Here is a 17,626-nt window from a genome sequence, read left to right as displayed (position 1 = left end):
TGTGCAAAAGTCTTTAAGTTTAATCAGGTCCTGATTATTTACTTTTGTTTATATTTGTGTTACCCTAGGTGGGTCACGGAGGATCTTGCTTTGATTTATGTCATCACGTATTCTGCCTATGTTTTCTTCTAAGAGTTTTATAGATTCTGGTCTTACATTTAGGTCTTTAATCCATTTTTAGTTTATCTTTGTGTATAGTGTTAGGAAGTGTTTTAATTTCATTCTTTTACATGTAGATGTCCAGTTTTCCCACTTACCTTGTGGCTCAACTGGTAAAGAATCTACCTGCAATGTGGGAGACCTGGGTTCAATCCCTGGGTTGGGAAGATCCCCTGGAGAAGGGAAAGGCTACCCACTACAGTATTCTGGCCTGGAGAATTTCATGAACTGCTACGAAAAGAAGAGAAGCGAAAGGCAAAGGAGAAAAGGAAATATACAAGCATCTGAATGCAGAGTTCCAAAGAATAGCAAGGAGAGATAAAAAAGCCTTTCTCAGTGATCAGTGCAAAGAAATAGAGGAAAACAATAGAATGGGAAAGACTAGAGATCTCTTCAAGAAAATGAGAGATACCAAGGGAACATTCCATGCAAAGATGGGCTCGATAAAGGACAGAAATGGTATGGACCTAGAGAAGCAGAAAATATTAAGAAGAGGAGGCAAGAATACACAGAAGAACTGTACAAAACAGATCTTCATGACTAGAGCCAAATATTCTGGAATGTGAAGTAAAGTGGGCCTTAGAAAGCATCACTATGAACAAACCTAGTGGAAGTGATGGAATTCCAGTTGAGCTATTTCCTGAAAGATGATGCTCTGAAAGTGCTGCACTCAATATGCCAGCAAATTTGGAAAACTCAGCAATGGCCACAGGACTGGAAAAGGTCAGTTTTCATTCCAATCGCGAAGAAAGGCAATGCCAAAGAATGCTCAAACTACCACACAATTGCACTCATCTCACATGCTAGTAAAGTAATGTTCAAAATTCGCCAAGCCAGGCTTCAGCAATACATGAACCATGAAATTTCAGATGTTCAACCTGGCTTTAGAAAAGGCAGAGGAACCAGAGATCAAATTGCCAACATCTGCTAAATCATGGAAAAAGCAAGAGAGTTCCAGAAAAACATCTATTTCTGCTTTACTGATTATGCCAAAGCCTTTCACTGTGTGGATCACAATAAACTGTGGAAAATTCTGAAAGAGAAGAAAATACCAGACCACCTGACCTGCCTCTTGAGAAACTTGTATGCAGGTCAGGAAGCAACAGTTAGAAGTGGACATGGAACAATAGACTGGTTCCAAAAAGGAAAAGGAGTATGTCAAGGCTGTATAGTGTCACCCTGCTTATTTAACTTCTATGCAGAGTACATCATGAGAAACGCTGGGCTGGAAGAAGCACAAGCTGGAATCAAAATTTCTGGGAGAAATATCAATAACCTCAGCTATGCAGATGATACTACCCTTATGGCAGAAAGTGAAGAGGAACTCAAAAGCCTCTTGATGAAAGTGAAAGAGGAGAGTGAAAAAGTTGGCTTAAAACTCAACATTCAGAAAACTATGATCATGGCATCCATTCCCATCACTTCATGGGAAATGGATGGGGAAACAGTGGAAACAGTGTCAGACTTTACTTTTCTGGGCTCCAAAATTTTGCAGTTGGTGATTGCAGCCATGAAATTAAAAGACACTTACTCCTTGGAAGGAAAGTTATGACCAACCTAGATAGCATATTTAAAAGCAGAGACATTACTTTGCCAACAAAGGTCCGTCTAGTCAAGGCTATGGTTTTTTCCTGTGGTCATATATGGATGTGAGAGTTGGACTGTGAAGAAAGCTGAGCACCGAATAATTGATGCTTTTGAACTGTGGTGCTAGAGAAGACTCTTGAGAGTCCCTTGGACTGCAGGGAGATCCAACCAGTCCATTCTAAAGGAGATCAGTTCTGTGTGTTCTTTCAAAGGAATGACGCTAAAGCTGAAATTCCAGTACTTTGGCCACCTCAAGAGAAGAGCTGACTCATTGGAAAAGACTCTGATGCTGGGAGGGGTTGGGGGCAGGAGAAGGGGATGACAGAGGATGAGATGGCTGGATGACATCACCGGCTTGATGGACGTGGGTTTGGTGAACTCCAGGAGTTGGTGATGGACAGGGAGGCCTGGCATGCTGCAGTTCATGGGGTCGCAAGGAGTCTGACACGAGCGAGCAACTGAACTGAACTGAACCGTCCAGTTTTCCCAGTACTGTTTATGGAAGAGGCTGTCTTTGCCCCATTGTATATTCTTGCTTCTTTTGTCAAAAATAAGGTACCCATAGGTGCATGGGTTTAATTCTGGGCTTTCTCTCTTGTTCCATTGGTCTATATTTCTGTTTTTGTGCCAGTACCATGCTCCCATTAGGACTGTAGCTTTGTAGTATTACCTCAAGTCAGGAAGGTTGATTCCTTCAGCTCCATTCTCCTTTCTCAAGACTTCTTTGGCTATTTGGAGTCTTTTGAGTTACCATATGAATTGTGAAAATTTTTGTTCTATTTCTGTGAAAAATGTTATTGGTAGTTTGATAGGGATTCCATTGAATCTGTTGATGGCATTTGGTAGCATAGTCATTTTCACAATATTGATTCTTCCTACCCAGGAACATGCAATATCTCTCCATCTGTTTATGTCATCTTTGATTTCTTTCATTAGTGTCTTATAATTTTCTGTGAGCAGTTCTTTTGTCTCCTTAGTTAAGTTTATTCCTAGGTATTTAATTCTTTTTGTTGCAGTGGTTAATGGGATTGATTTCTTAGTTTCTCTTTCTCAGTTTTCATTGTTAGTATATAGAAATGCAAGTGATTTCTGTGTATTGATTTTTTATCCAGCAACTTTGCAAAATTCACTAATTAGCTCTAGTAATTTTCTGATACTATCTTTAGGGTTTTTATGCACAGTATCATGTCATCTGCAAACAGTGAGTGCTTTACTTCTTCTTTTCCAATCTGGATTCCCTTTATTTCTTTTTCTTCTCTGATTGCTGTAGCTAGGACTTCCAGAACTATGTTCAATAATAGTGGTGAAAGTGGACACCCTTGTCTTGTTTCTGATCTTATAGGGAATGCTTTCAGTTGTTCACCATTGAGAATAATCTTTGCTGTAGGCTTATCCTATATGACCTTTACTATGTTGAGGTAGGTTCTTTCTATGCCCATTTTTTGAAGAGTTTTTATCATAAATGGGTGCTGAAATTTGTGAAAGGCTTTTCTGCATCTATTGAGATTATCATATGATTTTTATCTTTCAATTTATTAATATGTTGTATCACATTGTTTGCTTGGGGTATATTGAAGAATCCTTGCATTCCTGGAATAAACCCAACTTGATCATGGTGTATGAGCTTTTTGATGTGTTACTGAAATCTAAAATTTTGCTAAAATTTTTTGAGAATTTTTGCATTTATATTCATTAGTGATATTGGCCTGTAGTTTCCTTTGTGTTGTCTTTCCCTAGTTTTGGTATCAGGCTGATGGTGGCCTCATAGAATGAGTTTGGAAGTGTTCCTTCCTCTGCAATTTTTTGAAAGAGTTTTAGAAGAATAGGCATTAGCTTTTCTCTAAATGTTTGACAAAATTCTTATGTGAAGCCATCCGGTACTGGGCTTTTGTGTTGTATGAGATTTTTGATTACAGCTTCAATTTCAGTGCTTGTAACTGGGTTATTTATAATTTCTATCTCTTCCTGGTTCAGTCTTGGAAGATTGAACTTTTCTAAGAAACTGTCCATTTATTCCAGGTTATCCATTTTATTGCCATATAGTTGTTCATAATAGTCTCTTATAATCCTTTGTATTTCTACTTTCCTTGTTGTTTCCTCTCCTTTTTCATTTCCAATTTTGTTGATTTGATTCGTCTCTCTTTTTTTCTTGATGAGTCTGGCTAAAAGTTTGTCAATTTTGTTTATCTTCTCAAAAGACCAGCTTTTTGCTTTATTAATATTTACTATTGTTTCTCTCAGTTCTTTTGGATTTATTTCCACTTGGACCTTTATGATTCATTTGCTTCTACTAATTTTGGGGGTTTTTTTGTTCTTCTTTTTCCAGTTGTTTTAGGTGTAAAGTTAAGTTGTCTATTTGAGGTTTCTCTTGTTTCTTGAAGTAGGATTGTATTGCTATAAACTTCCCTGTTAGAACTGCTTTCGCTGCATCCCATAGGTTTTGTGTTGTCGTGTTTTCATTGTCATTTGTTTCTGGAATTTTTTTTTATTTCCCTTTTGATTTCTTCAGTAGCCTGTTGTTTATTTAGAAATGTATTATTTAATTTCCATGTGTTTGTGTTTCTTACAGGTTTTTTTCTTGTAATTGATATCTAGTCTCATAGCATTGTGGTTGAAGATGCTTGGTATTATTTCAATTTTCTTAAATTTATGAGGTTTGATTTGTGACCCAAGATGTGGTCTATCCTGGAGAATGTTCCATGTGCACTTGAAAACAAGGTTTTATGCATTAGGATGGAATGTCCTGAAGATACCAATGAGACCCATCTCATTTAATGTATCATTTAAGACTTGTGTTTCCTTATTAATTTTCTGTTTTGATGATCTGTCAATTGGTGTGAGTGGGATGTTAAAGTCTCCTACTATTATTGTGTTACTATCAATTTCTCCTTTTATGTCTGTTAGTGTTTATGTTATGTATTGAGGTGCTCCTATGTTGTGTGCATAGATATTTACAATTTTTATGTCTTCCTCTTGGATTGATCCCTTGATCATTATGTAGTGTCCTTCCTTATCTCTTGCAATCTTCTTTATTTTAAGGTCTATTTTGTCTGATACGAGGATTGCTACTTCAGCTTTCCTTTGCTTCCCATTTGCATGGAATATATTTTTCCATCCTCTCACTTTCAGTCTATATGTGTCTCTAGGTCTGAAGTGGGCTTCTTGTAGACAGCATATATATGGGTCTTGTTTTTCTATCCATTCACCCAGTCTGTGTCTTTTGGTTGGAGTATTTAATCCATTTACACTTAAAGTAATTATTGATATATATGTTCCTATTGCCATTTTCTTAATTGTTTGGGGTTGATTTTATGGGTTTATTATTTTTTTTTCTTCTCTTGTATTTCTTAACTATATAAGTCCCTTTAACAATTATTGTAAAGCTGGTTTGGTGGTACTGAATTCTATCAACTTTTGCTTGCCTGATAAGCTTTTGATTTCTCCATCAATTTTGAATGAGATCCTTGCCAGGTACAGTATCTAGGTTGTAGCTTTTTCCCTTTCAGTACTTTAAATATATACTGCCATTTCCATCTGGGCTGCAGTTTCTGCTGAAAGATCAGCTGTTAAATGTATGGGGTTTCCATTGTATGTTACTTGTTGCTTTTCCCTTGCTACTTTTATATTCTTTCTTTGTGTTTAGTCTTTGTTAGCTTGATTAGTATGTGTCTTGGCATGTTCCTCCTTGGGTTTATCATGTATGGGACTTCGTGACTCTTGAACTGGATTGATTATTTCTTTTTCCACGTTGGGGAAATTTTCAATTATAATCTCTCCAAAAAGTTTATCATACTTTTTCTTTTTCTCTTCTTCTGGGATCCTTATTCAAATGTTAGTGTATATGATATTGTCACAGAGGTCTCTGAAACTATCCTCAGTTCATTTCATTCTTTTTACTTCTTTTCTTCAGACCTCATTTCCAGCATTTTCTCTCAGCTCACTGACTCATTCTTCTGCTTCAGACATTCTTCTGTTGATTCCTTCTAGAGTATTTTTAATTTCAGTAATTTTGGTGTTTGTCTCTCCATGTTTATTCTTTAATTCTTCTAGGCCTTTGTTAATAGACTATTGCATTTTCTCCATTTTGTTTTCAAGGTTTTTGATCATCTTTACTATCATTATTTTGAATTCTTTTTAAGGTAGTTTGCTTATTTCCTCTTCATTTATTTGGACTTCTGTTTCTAGTTTGTTCCTTCATTTGTGTATTATTTCTCTGCTTTTTCATTATTGTTTTTTAATTTATTGTGTTTGAAGTCTCCTTTTCCCAGGCTTCAAGGTTGTATTCTTTCTTCCTTTTTGGTTTCTGCCCTCCTAAGTTTGGTCCAGTGGTTTGTGTAAGCTTAGTAGAGGATGAAATTTGTGCTGAGTTTTGTTTGTTTGTTTGTTTGTTTCTTTTTCCTCTGATGGGCAAGACTGAGTGAGGTGGTAATCCTGACTGCTGATGATTGGGTTTGTATTTTTGTTTTGTTTGTTGTTTAAATGAGGCATCCTGCACAGGGTGCTACTGGTGGTTGGGTGATGCCAGGTCTTGCATTCACGTGGTTTCCTTTGAGTGAGTTCTCACTATTTGATCCACTCTAATACTCTTGCCTGGGAAATCCCATGGATGGAGGAGCCTCGTAGGGGTCCTAAGAGTCAGAGTCACCCAGAGTCAGACACGACTGAACGACTTCACTTTCACTTTTCACTTTCATGCATTGGAGAAGGAAATGGCAACCCACTCCAGTGTTCTTGCCTGGAGAATCCCAGGGACAGAGGAGCCTGGTGGGCTGCTGTCTATGGGGTCACACAGAGTCGGACACGACTGACGCAACTTAGCAGCAGCAGCAGCAGCAGCAGCAGCAACAGCAGCAGCAGCAGCAGCAGCAGCAATGTTCGTTCTCTGGTAGTCTATGGTCTTGGTTTCAGTGTCCCACTCCAAAGGCTTAGGGCTTGCTTTCGTGGGTCATGAATCTGGCAACTGCTGAGCTAGGTTCTTCTAGCCCAGGGCATCCTATGAGGCTGCAGCTGAGATGCCACCAGGGCTGCAGTCATCAGATATGACTGCAGTGGGAAGATCAGCTTCTAAGTTAGTGCTGTCAAAGGCTGGCAAGGTGGTTCTGGGAGGTTCTGGGAGGCCTGTTTCTTCCCATGCAGGCCTCTCCAGAGGTCACTGGAATGTCCTCATGACTGTAGATGACTTTCCTCTTTCTGGTGTGCATGGTTGTGTGTCTCCCTTCAGTTTTCATCTGCCATCTTAGCCAATGGGTGAGTCATGGGGATACTTTTCAGAAGATCGAACAAAACCATGCTTTGTGTTAGGTGCCTTGGGAAACAGATGAATTCCACATTGATTTTGACCCCAGGGAGCTGACAGTCTAACAGAGGAAAGTGAAACTGTTGAATGGCCTCTGTGGGATTCAGAAAGATGACAAGGTCTCGCAGGAGGCTAGAAGGGACCCTGAAAGGGTGGGGAGCATAAAAGGTGCAGAAGACTATTAGAAGTATAAAGTGCAAGCCATTCATAGATAAGTTAGTTTCACTTTTGGGGGGGAAAGTTGTGCAGTGGTGAGGTTTTGTGGAAGAGATGGGCATAAAAGAATCTCTAAAGATGTGTGAGGGTGGGAGCCCATGAGGCAATCATGGGCACTGTCACTCCTCAGAATTAGGCAAATCCTCTATACACTTTTGATATTTACCAAAGGGACATATTTTTCTTGTTATATTATAATTCCATAAATAATTCTTTTGGAAATAGAATGAGAAAGCAAGCACAGCCACAACCTACTTATTCCAAGTTTGTGATCAGATACATTTTCCCATTTGAAATGCAAATGAGAACTAGGATAAAAGTAACAGGACTACAAAGCAGTTCAGCTGATTTTAAAACCCAACTACTGCAATTCTTACAGTTTCCTCAACAGAGAAAAGCTAAAGTCCTCAATCAGCACTGAGGTACTCATACTGTTATATGTCATTCTAATAAGTGGTATTCTAGTTTTCCAAGCAAACTTTGGAGGCAATGAGCCAGAAACACCAAAGGTTTCAGATTCATCTTTTAGCTCATGAACATCATCTCAAGAAGAGGAATCTAATATATGCTGTATATCCTGCACTATACAGCCTATCTGTATAATCTATGTTCTTAATAGAGACCAAATATGTGTACACCTATATAACTTTGCATTTGTCATGTCACCTTTATAAGCCTTCCTTATTTGTAAAATGATGAAAATATAACTTGACAAAATTGTCATGTCCACTAAATGAAATTTAAGAACATACAGCACAATACTTGACACATGGCACTTAGACATGTTACTTCTTAACTCACTGTGTATAAGCAGGAAATTTGAAGACTAAAGTAAAAGACCTACTGGCATTGCAAACATGGAGAGTAATGAGCCAGTAATTGGTAAAGACAAATAATGAGGAATAAGGTAGACACGATTAATAACAATGAAGTATAGGAGTCCACACACATTAAGAAAAATCTACAGTTGATATCATAATAAACCTGAAAGACTGCTTTCTTCTAAGATCAGGAACAAGACGTGGATATTCTTTCCCACCTTTTCTACATTTCACTGGACATTCTAGCCAGGGCAATAAAGCAAGGGAGTAAAATGTAAAATGCAGTAACACTGGAGAGGAGAAAGTAAAACTAATTTCACTAGCAGACAACATGATCATTTCTGTAGAAAACCTGATGGATTCAACCTCAAAGCTACTGAGTTTAGCAAAGTTGTCAAATATCAGATAAATATACTAAAGTCAATTATATACATACTCACAATGAACAATCAGAAATTCAAATTTATAGCAAGTGATATCATTCATGTATGCATGCATGCAGGCTAAGTTGTTTCATTCATGCCCAACCCTTGAGATCCCGTGAACTGCAGCCCTTGAGGCTCCTCTGTCCATGGAATTCTCCAGGCAAGAACACTGGAGTGGATTGCCATTTCCTCCTCAATATCATTCAAAATAGTGTCAAAAAATCATGAAATCCTTAGGGATAAATCTAACAATTAGGTACAAGGACTGTACCTTGGAAAATTATAAAACACTGCTGAGAGAAATGAAAAAAAAAAAAAAAAGGCCTAGAAAGTAGATTAAGATATTGGCTGTCACAAATTGATCTATCAAGTTAGTATAATCCCCCAAAAAAATCCAACAGGTTCTTGGGGAGATTTTTTAAAGCTAATTTTAAAATTGATAAGGAAATGAAAAGAACCTAAACAGCTAAAACAACTAGAAATGTAGGGAAAAAGAAGAATTAACAGAGTCTGATTTCAGGACTCATTATACATTAAAGAAGATAATGTGGTACTGTAATTGAGATAGAAAAATAGATCAATAAAACTAGAGTCCAAAAGTACACTTAGACATAGGCAGTTGCTTTTTCAACAGAATTGTGAAGGCAATTGAGCTTTTTGCAATAAATTATGCTGAAACAATTGGATATCCCAACCCTCTGGAAAAAGTTCAATCTGTATCTCAAATCACATAGAAAAATTAAACTTAAAGGCTATAGGACTTTTAGAAGAAAAGAAATGGGAAAGTCTTTGTCTGATTTGGGTTAAGCAAAGACTTCTTATATATGACAAGAAAAGCACAATCTAATCAAGGAAAATAAATGATGAATTGGACTTTATCAAAATTAAACCTTCTGCTTTTTGAAAGACTCAGGAAAAAAGACTAAAAAGATAAGCCATAGACAGAAAGAATATATTAGAAAATCACCATCAGATAAAGTAATAATATAGAGAATATATAAAGGACCCTGAAAACACAATAATAAATGAAACAGATCTTCTAAAAAAAAAAAAAAATGGCAAAAGATTTCAACAGATACCATCAAGGGAAATACCCAGATGGCAGATAAGCACTTGAAAAGGGCTAAAATTAAAATGATTGGCAATGCCAAGTGTTTGTGAGATTGTGAAGAAACTAGAACTGCCACCATATTGTTGATGGGAATGTAAAATGGTACAGCTGTTTTGAAAAAATATTTGGCAGTTTCTTAAAAAGTTAAATATAGATCTACCATATGACCCAGCCATACCACTTTTAGGTATCTTCCCAAGAGATACGAAAACATATGTTCATAAAAAGCCTTGTACATGAAAGTTCAAAGTATTTGTAATAGCACAAATCTATAGACATTAAAAATTATCAAAACATAAATATACAAATAGTGATAAATTCAGTCAATAGAATATTAATCTATAAAAAAAAAGAATGAACTATTGATGTACACCAACATGGTGAATTTCAAGCATAGTGAGGAAAAGAAGCCAGAACATAAGAGTACGTGCTACATGATTCCATTTATATAAAATTCTAGAAAATACACTAACTTTTAGGGATAGAAAGTAAATCAGTGGTTGCCTGTGTATGGGTTTAGAGAGTGGGGTGAGGCAGTAGTGAGGATTCCAAGGGGACACAAGGAAACTTCCATACTAACAATATGTTTATTTTCTTGATTATGATGATAGTTTCATAGGTATGTGAATTTGTCATAACATCAAATCACACCTTAAATACTTATGGTTATTTTGTTAACTATGCTTAAGTACAGCTGTTAAAGAAAAAAGAGATCAAGTAGGGGGATGAAGAGTTACAGTGGACAGAGAGTCAGATTGCAATTATAAACAGCTTATTCAGAGAAGTCCCATTAAGAAGGTGAAATTTGGAAAAGGGCTTTATACGGACAAGGAAGGTACCTAAATGCTAAGGGAACAACCTGGCAAAGGCCCAAGGGCAAGAGTGTGCCTGGTAATGAGGCCAAGTGCCCAGGGGACCTGTGTAATAGATGAAGTCAGAGGGGTCCCAAATCAGTCTTGCAGATCATCTGAAGGTTTATGGCTTTCACTAGAAGTAAAATGGGGAGCTATTAGAGGTTTTTATGCAGAAGAGTGACACAATCTATTTAAGTTTTAAACGAATTTCCCTGTGTGAAGGATAACCTTTAGGGGGACAAAAGTAAAAGCGCTGAGACCAAATAGGAGGCTGTTACATCATTCAGACGAAAGATGACGGTGGCTTGAGAGAGAACAGTACCAGTAGAGGAGGTTAAAACTGGTCGGATACAGGATATATTTTAAAGGCAGAGCCAACTGTTTTTCCTGAAGGATTGGAAGTGGAATATAAGACAAAGAGAAAACATTCCTTGAGTTAGTTTTCAGTCCTGTTCTCTTCTGGTCAATTATCCCTGAGAGATTTTCAATTTCATATTTCTTTCAATGCAATGTCATGATCCAAAGAAAGACTAACCATTATAGAAGGACCCTTCTATATTTCTCATTCCTGCGAATTTGACTAAATTTGTTTAGTGCTATATCTTCACCTGATTGACAAATTGAGCTTACAAACAAAACACTGCATCTGCTTATCTTCTGTTTTCATCAAAAATATGTTTCAAAATTGGAAGTCATTTTTTGAATGGATTCCACTTATTTAGCATATCTTAAAATAGATGTCGAAATCATCAATACTAAACATTTCATATAACTTTCATAAATGTTATAAATCAGTAATTTTTAGGATCTTTACCCATTTTTATAATTCATTCCAGTTTGTTAGGAAACCAAGCTTTATGGTAATTCAATTTAAATATGTGTTAGGCAAGAAAATATGTGCAGAAAAGTATGTGTATATTTAGTTTCACCTACTCATTTTACTAACTCTGTGACCATATGATAATTATTTATTACTTCTGAATCTGATAATATCATTCAGATTTTTAAAGAAACTAATCAGGCAATGAACATAGTGTTAAATGTAATGAGCTATCAAAATATCAGAAAATTCCTTACTCTCAATTTTAGCTTTATAATAAACAGGATATTTTCTTCTATTCATAAAATACTGTGATCACATCATGGCAAATTATTATAATGATGAGTATTCCCAACATAGAAATTCTGCAAAAATTATATAATTAATTGTTAACACAAAGCTAATCTTGAATAAAAATCATGAACTGGAAAGGAATAAAATGCTGGATTGAGAAAGACGCAGTTATATTAAAGAACATTTTCTTTTATCACTATGCAATAAAACTACAAATCAATAACAAAACTTATTGGAAAAAATAACTTGTATTTGAGAAAAACCAAATACACATATATGTACAAATATACACCTAAATAATTAAAGTGTCAGAAAAGAACTCATAATGGAAACTTTAATAATGCTTAGATTAAATTTAAAAAAAATATCACCAATAGATATAAGTTGATGATGCAAGTAAAATGGCAAGATAAAGGGAAATCAATAGCCTAAAAGCTTAATATTAGAAACAGATGTTAGAAATAAGTAAATAGAAAAATAACAGGTAAGCCCTCAAGGAAAAAGAAAGTAGAAAACAATAAAGAAAATTGTGGAAACTAATGAAGCAGAAAATAAGGAAACTTAAGGAACATTTTTTTAAGTTAAAGGAAATAGATAAAATTTTAGCCAGATTAATTAAATAGAAAGAGATGCCACAACTAGAAAGATGAAAACCTAACTATAAATATAGTAGGTAATTGTTTATATGACAATAGTATTTAAAATGTAATCCAAAAGTTTGAAATCAGATAAAATATCATAGATAATTTAATATAAAATGTTAATTACATGGAAATATAGAATATGAATTAACCAATAGTGATTAAAGTATTTTAGACAGAAAATTTAAAAATCTCCCCACTATCTTAGGTATAAATCTTACCAAACCTCCAAGTGACAGATAGCCTATTTGTTATTTCATATGTTCCAGAAATACAAAGAAAGGAAAATGCCAAACTAAATGAGTTAACCAAATAAGATAACACAAAACAAATATAACTGAATCTCACTTCTGAATGTTTACAATACTAACAACTCAGAAATGATTTTTGAAAAAATACTCATGACCAATAAGGTTTGATGCAACATTCCAGAGATTTCACATTATAACATATATTAATGTTCTCAATAAAATATCATAAAGAACACTGCTCCTTATAAAAGTTAATTCAGGACAAACAACCAGAAGGAAGAAAAAATAATGAGCATAAAACAAATGTGTTTAAGTCATTACTTTAGTAGTATCATGAAGCCTAAAAGTTCATCACAACTGTCTACTTTTACTGCCCATTCCATGTTATCAATCTCTTCCAGCAGAGATTCCAGGGCACCCTCTCAGGGAGCAAACCTGGATCTCCTGTATTGCAGGCAGATTCCTTACCATCTGAGCCATTAAGGAAGCCCCATAACTATTTTTATATCCACCGATATGAAAATTCTTCCCTTGGACAGGACTTTTAAACTGACCAGTGCCAAAAAGGGATTAAGGCAGATAGCAAAACTCTTGAAGTGGGTTATTAGGGATTTATTTAGAGTGATCACACATATTTTTATTCCTTGGTTTCCAAACTGTGTGTTCTTGATATGATATAACTGGTCACTGGGTCTAAGACATTACCAAGACTTTTAGGATGGAATACACATCTCTCAAGATAATATCTATTAGCTGATACTGGACTATTCCCTTAGCAGAGACGTCAGTGTGTGAGATTCCATGTTAATCGATAAAATATTCTGTAAGATCCTAAATATGATGCCAAAAGAGCTTTTTGTTTAGGTAGCAAATATTTACCAGGAATATGTTTTTATTCTGTATAATATCACTATCCCCTCCATGATGAGCACTGTCTAATATAATCACCATTTATGAGGGAACTCACAGAAATCCACAGGAAAGGGTGACATGCTGTAATTTAACCTTGGCCTCTGTTGTTTAAAAATCAGGCGCTCAGTAGTAGTAATGGCCAAAAGAGCTTTGGTGCCCCTGGAAACAGATACTAATAGAATGGCAGCAATACAGGTGGGTTGTTTAGGAGACACAGGAAAAACAAGCATGGGATGGCAAGATGATGTAGGAAAAAAAGAGTCAGTAAGGGCTGAGTTATTAAGCTAGCTACCACAATGAGCAAAAGGGAAAACTCTGAGAAAAAGTATAAAGTAGACACGTTAGAATTGATTCATCTTACTATGAGGGAGCTAAGGTGTTTATACAACTCCCATTGGTCATTTGTTGATATTTACTCTTGGGTTGTTAATTACCAGTAAACTTTGGTCTGAGGCATGTATGAAAAGAAAGGCCAGGACGAGAGTTTAGGCACAGATGCAGTTGTTGGCAGCTTGAAGTCATTTAAACACAATGAAAATGTAGGGTCCAAGGCATACTGGCAGGGCACTCACAGCAACTGCTACAGTTTTAATCTCTGGAGACCATGACCACATAGACTCAGCTAGCAAACATCAGAAGGCTTGCGGGAGACAGGGAGAAAGATGCCATTCAAAAACAACTTATCATGTTATTAAGAACCTCCTCTAATATTAAATACACTCTGGTAGCATTTATATTGGTCATAAAAAATGCATAATTGGACAGATCCTTCACACACTTCCCTTTAAACGTCCCTGTCACTACTTTTCCTATCTTAATCTTTATAAACTCATTAGTCAGCCATTGCTCATGAAGCAGGGAAATGCACACCTCAGGCAATAGTTGTCCACATGACAAAGGCAACCAAATATAACAATCCAGAGACATGCTCAATGGGAGTCAACCCTTTGGGGACAATTATAGAGCATGGATATAAAGCAGCAACCATCTACTTCTGGCATACTAATTCAACACTTTTTCCTCCCTGTTAGCATAGAACAGGGAATTCACCATGACAAATGGGTCCAGAGAGAGGCAGTAAGGCAATGGGAGCAGGCAATATAGGAAAATGCATATGCAAGTGTCATTTCCTGGAATTTTCTCAACTGGCTTCAGTACTAACTCCTATAAAACATTTCTATTTTACAGTGAAATGCAAAATCAGGCAAAATTAAGTGCATGTAAACAAAGTATTAAGATATATTTCATGATAGTTTGACTCAAATTATTTTTTGGAATCCAATAATCACATGTTCAGTCTTTAGTGGTTCTATTCATAGAAGCTGCTTTTGAATGGAGAATATATTGTCTGAATAAGAGGATATTATTTATTCCAAAATCCTCGAGGTATTATTAGTGATGGCCAGAGGCTCCATACAGCATCTCTGCCACAGAGCTTTCCAATAGTTGAGTGCGCTGACTCAGAAGGACCCAGGTGGTGGGCAGCTTGTACCACAGGCTGGACCTGATATGAGATTTGTTTTCCTCTGGTCCTACTCAAAACTGACAGCCTGCAAGCAAATGTTGGCAAGAGCCAGAGGAGCCTACAGAGAGGGTGAGATAGCAGTTTCAGCATGGGGAGGCAACCCAGCCAATGCTCAGTGGATTTAGGGCATCCATGTGATACTCATACAGCAACTTCTGCTACTCAACAGATGAGAACAGGTGCACTACTACTTTCTTTGGTAACAAAAATCAAAATTTTTGGCACATAAAAATTCCTCAACCAACCTTCCAGGAGTAGTTATAAGAATTAGACTTTTGAAAATCAAAAACAAAAAGCATTACCACTACCACCAACAAAAAAGCTCTTTGAAGGTATGGCATGGGAGAGCAACCATGACGTTGATGACTTGATGACCCAAGATTTGGAGAGATTAAAAAAAAAAAAAAAAGGAAATGCATTAAGATGATGAACTCAACCTTCTCTATCAGTAATTTTCGTATAATCATTTACCAACAAAGACACAGCATAGAGATCAAAGAGAAAACAATGCACCACAACTTGTAGCTGTCTCATGTAGCTGAGGAGATGAAAATTGAAATGAAGGGCCCCAGGAGGTGGCCTTGTTACATCATGATCAGAGAAGATAATAAAATGGTAGGGAAGACATCCTTTTTCCCATTAGTCAGAAATCAATGTATGAATTCTGTAATTATAAGTGCATATATTTCTACTATATATTTTGAAAATGGGGAAATAACCACTGTGTGGTCCTCGGTCCCGCACAACCCTGTGAGGCACAATTAGACCCAAACTTCATCCATCCTCTGACCTCCATAGAGTCCTGCTATGAGTGAACTACAAAGGACTTCTGGATGTCTAGTAATAAGAGTACATTAGTATTTGGCATCCAATAATCACCAGAAAGTCCAGATGTCTCACTTTCCCAAGTATAAAGTCACCCTGGTAAATTTCTACAGGATACTTTTTTGGAAGGTTCATATCTATTCAAAGGAAATAGCTGATTCACATATCTTGAAGCCTAAGGATTCATGTTTTATTCCTCAATTTTATTTTTTTAAACTATCATGTAATTAAGTTGAATTTATATACAGTTCTATGATTTTTAATACATGTAGAGAGTCATGTAACTACCCCTACTATTAAGACATGGAACAATTCCAAAAGCCCAAAAAACTCTCATATCAACCCTTTGTAGCGATACCACCTTCCCAGCCCTGAACCACTGATCTGTTGTCTGTAATTTTGCTTTTTCCAGAATGTTATACAAATGAAATGTAACTTTTTCTAGACTGGTTTCTTTCACATAGCTAATGTCTTTGAGAGTCACTCAAATTTTAGCATGTCATATTTCATTCCTTTATATTGCTGAGTAGTAGTGTATAGACATTGCCAGGAGCCAGCACAGAAGATCCCACTCATGACAAGGTCATGCAGAGAGGCCTGATGGGCAAGGCGAGTCAGGTCTCAAGGGGTCCTCTGTCTGAGCATCTACCCCAAAACCAAAATCTGTCTGTTTACGGTCTGCTATACTATACTCTTCTGATATTACCACCTTTTCTCTGGAAAGAGTTAACTCAGAGTTCCAGTTAACAGTCTCCTGCATATAAAAAGAATGTCTTGGCTTAAAACCCCTTTGATGGCTTTCTAACTTACCTGACTTGTCTGCCTGGACTTTTACAACTTGTGGATTGTTTACAGCCCCCAACCACAAGAGGCACGAAGCTTAAAACATCTTAAAAATATAGAGCCTTTTAGAGCTAAGAATTAGTTTGGTGAAGGCTTCCATTGTTGAGTTAATGTTTGCCACCAGGCCTCTATATCCTTTATCTTTTAGGCACCGGGGAGGATATTAATCAATGTAAATGGGATGCAGAAATAGGAATATAGTAGTTTTGATGTTAGCAATACTAGACTTTTGAGTTAATGAACTTTCTCTTTGTTATAAATCACTGTACTCTACTTTCTTGTTATAAATTGTTGTGTCCTTGCTATGTAAGAACGTAACTTTACTTAGTGCTTTCTGAGAGTGGCACCAGACTTTGGGAAGAACAACAGTATTACCCTTATCAGAAAAGGGCTGTAAAATGCTAATTGGCCTTCTGGCCAGAAGATGATGTAAATCACCTAAGACTTGTGTATACAACTAGGTATGCAGAGAGAAAGCCTGGTCTCCATAAGAGTCAGGGCTGCTGATGCTGCATAATTTTGTATTATCCATTGATCTCTATGTAAAATCAAAAGTATATAAGGCCTTTCCAGACAATAGAGGATGGGCAAGTCACTGGAAAGACTGGTTTCCCCCGTGTCTTCTTGCTCTATTTTCAGGCTGAATTCCCATCTGGGGCGTGGAGGCTCTCGAAGTCTACTTACTTGCCCTTGCTTCTAAGATCCACGTGAGAGGGAGCCTAAGATGGGGTGCCCTCCGCTATTCAAGTGGGCTCCGGTGGCCTAACGTAGACTGTGCAAGTTCCTTGTCTTGGAACTTTATTAGTTCTCCACGCAAACAAAGTTATTCAGCCTCTTTTCTCCACTAAATTTTCCTACTACACTATTTCTTCCTAATCACTCTTTATATTTCTAAATAAGTAAGTTTTTCCTCGCCTACTCTGTCTCCCCTTTGAATTACCCTGGATCTACCGGGGCAGGGCCCGGGCAAGATATGCCACAGTTTATTAATATAACTACTGAAGCACATTTGGATTGTTTCCAGTTTTTGAAAATTATAAATGGGG

The sequence above is a fragment of the Budorcas taxicolor genome, chromosome 8 (genome assembly GCF_023091745.1).
Source record: "Budorcas taxicolor isolate Tak-1 chromosome 8, Takin1.1, whole genome shotgun sequence".
Classification (NCBI taxonomy): domain Eukaryota; kingdom Metazoa; phylum Chordata; class Mammalia; order Artiodactyla; family Bovidae; genus Budorcas; species Budorcas taxicolor.
The sequence above is the reverse complement of the archived record's forward strand: the minus strand, read 5'-3'. Positions refer to the sequence as shown.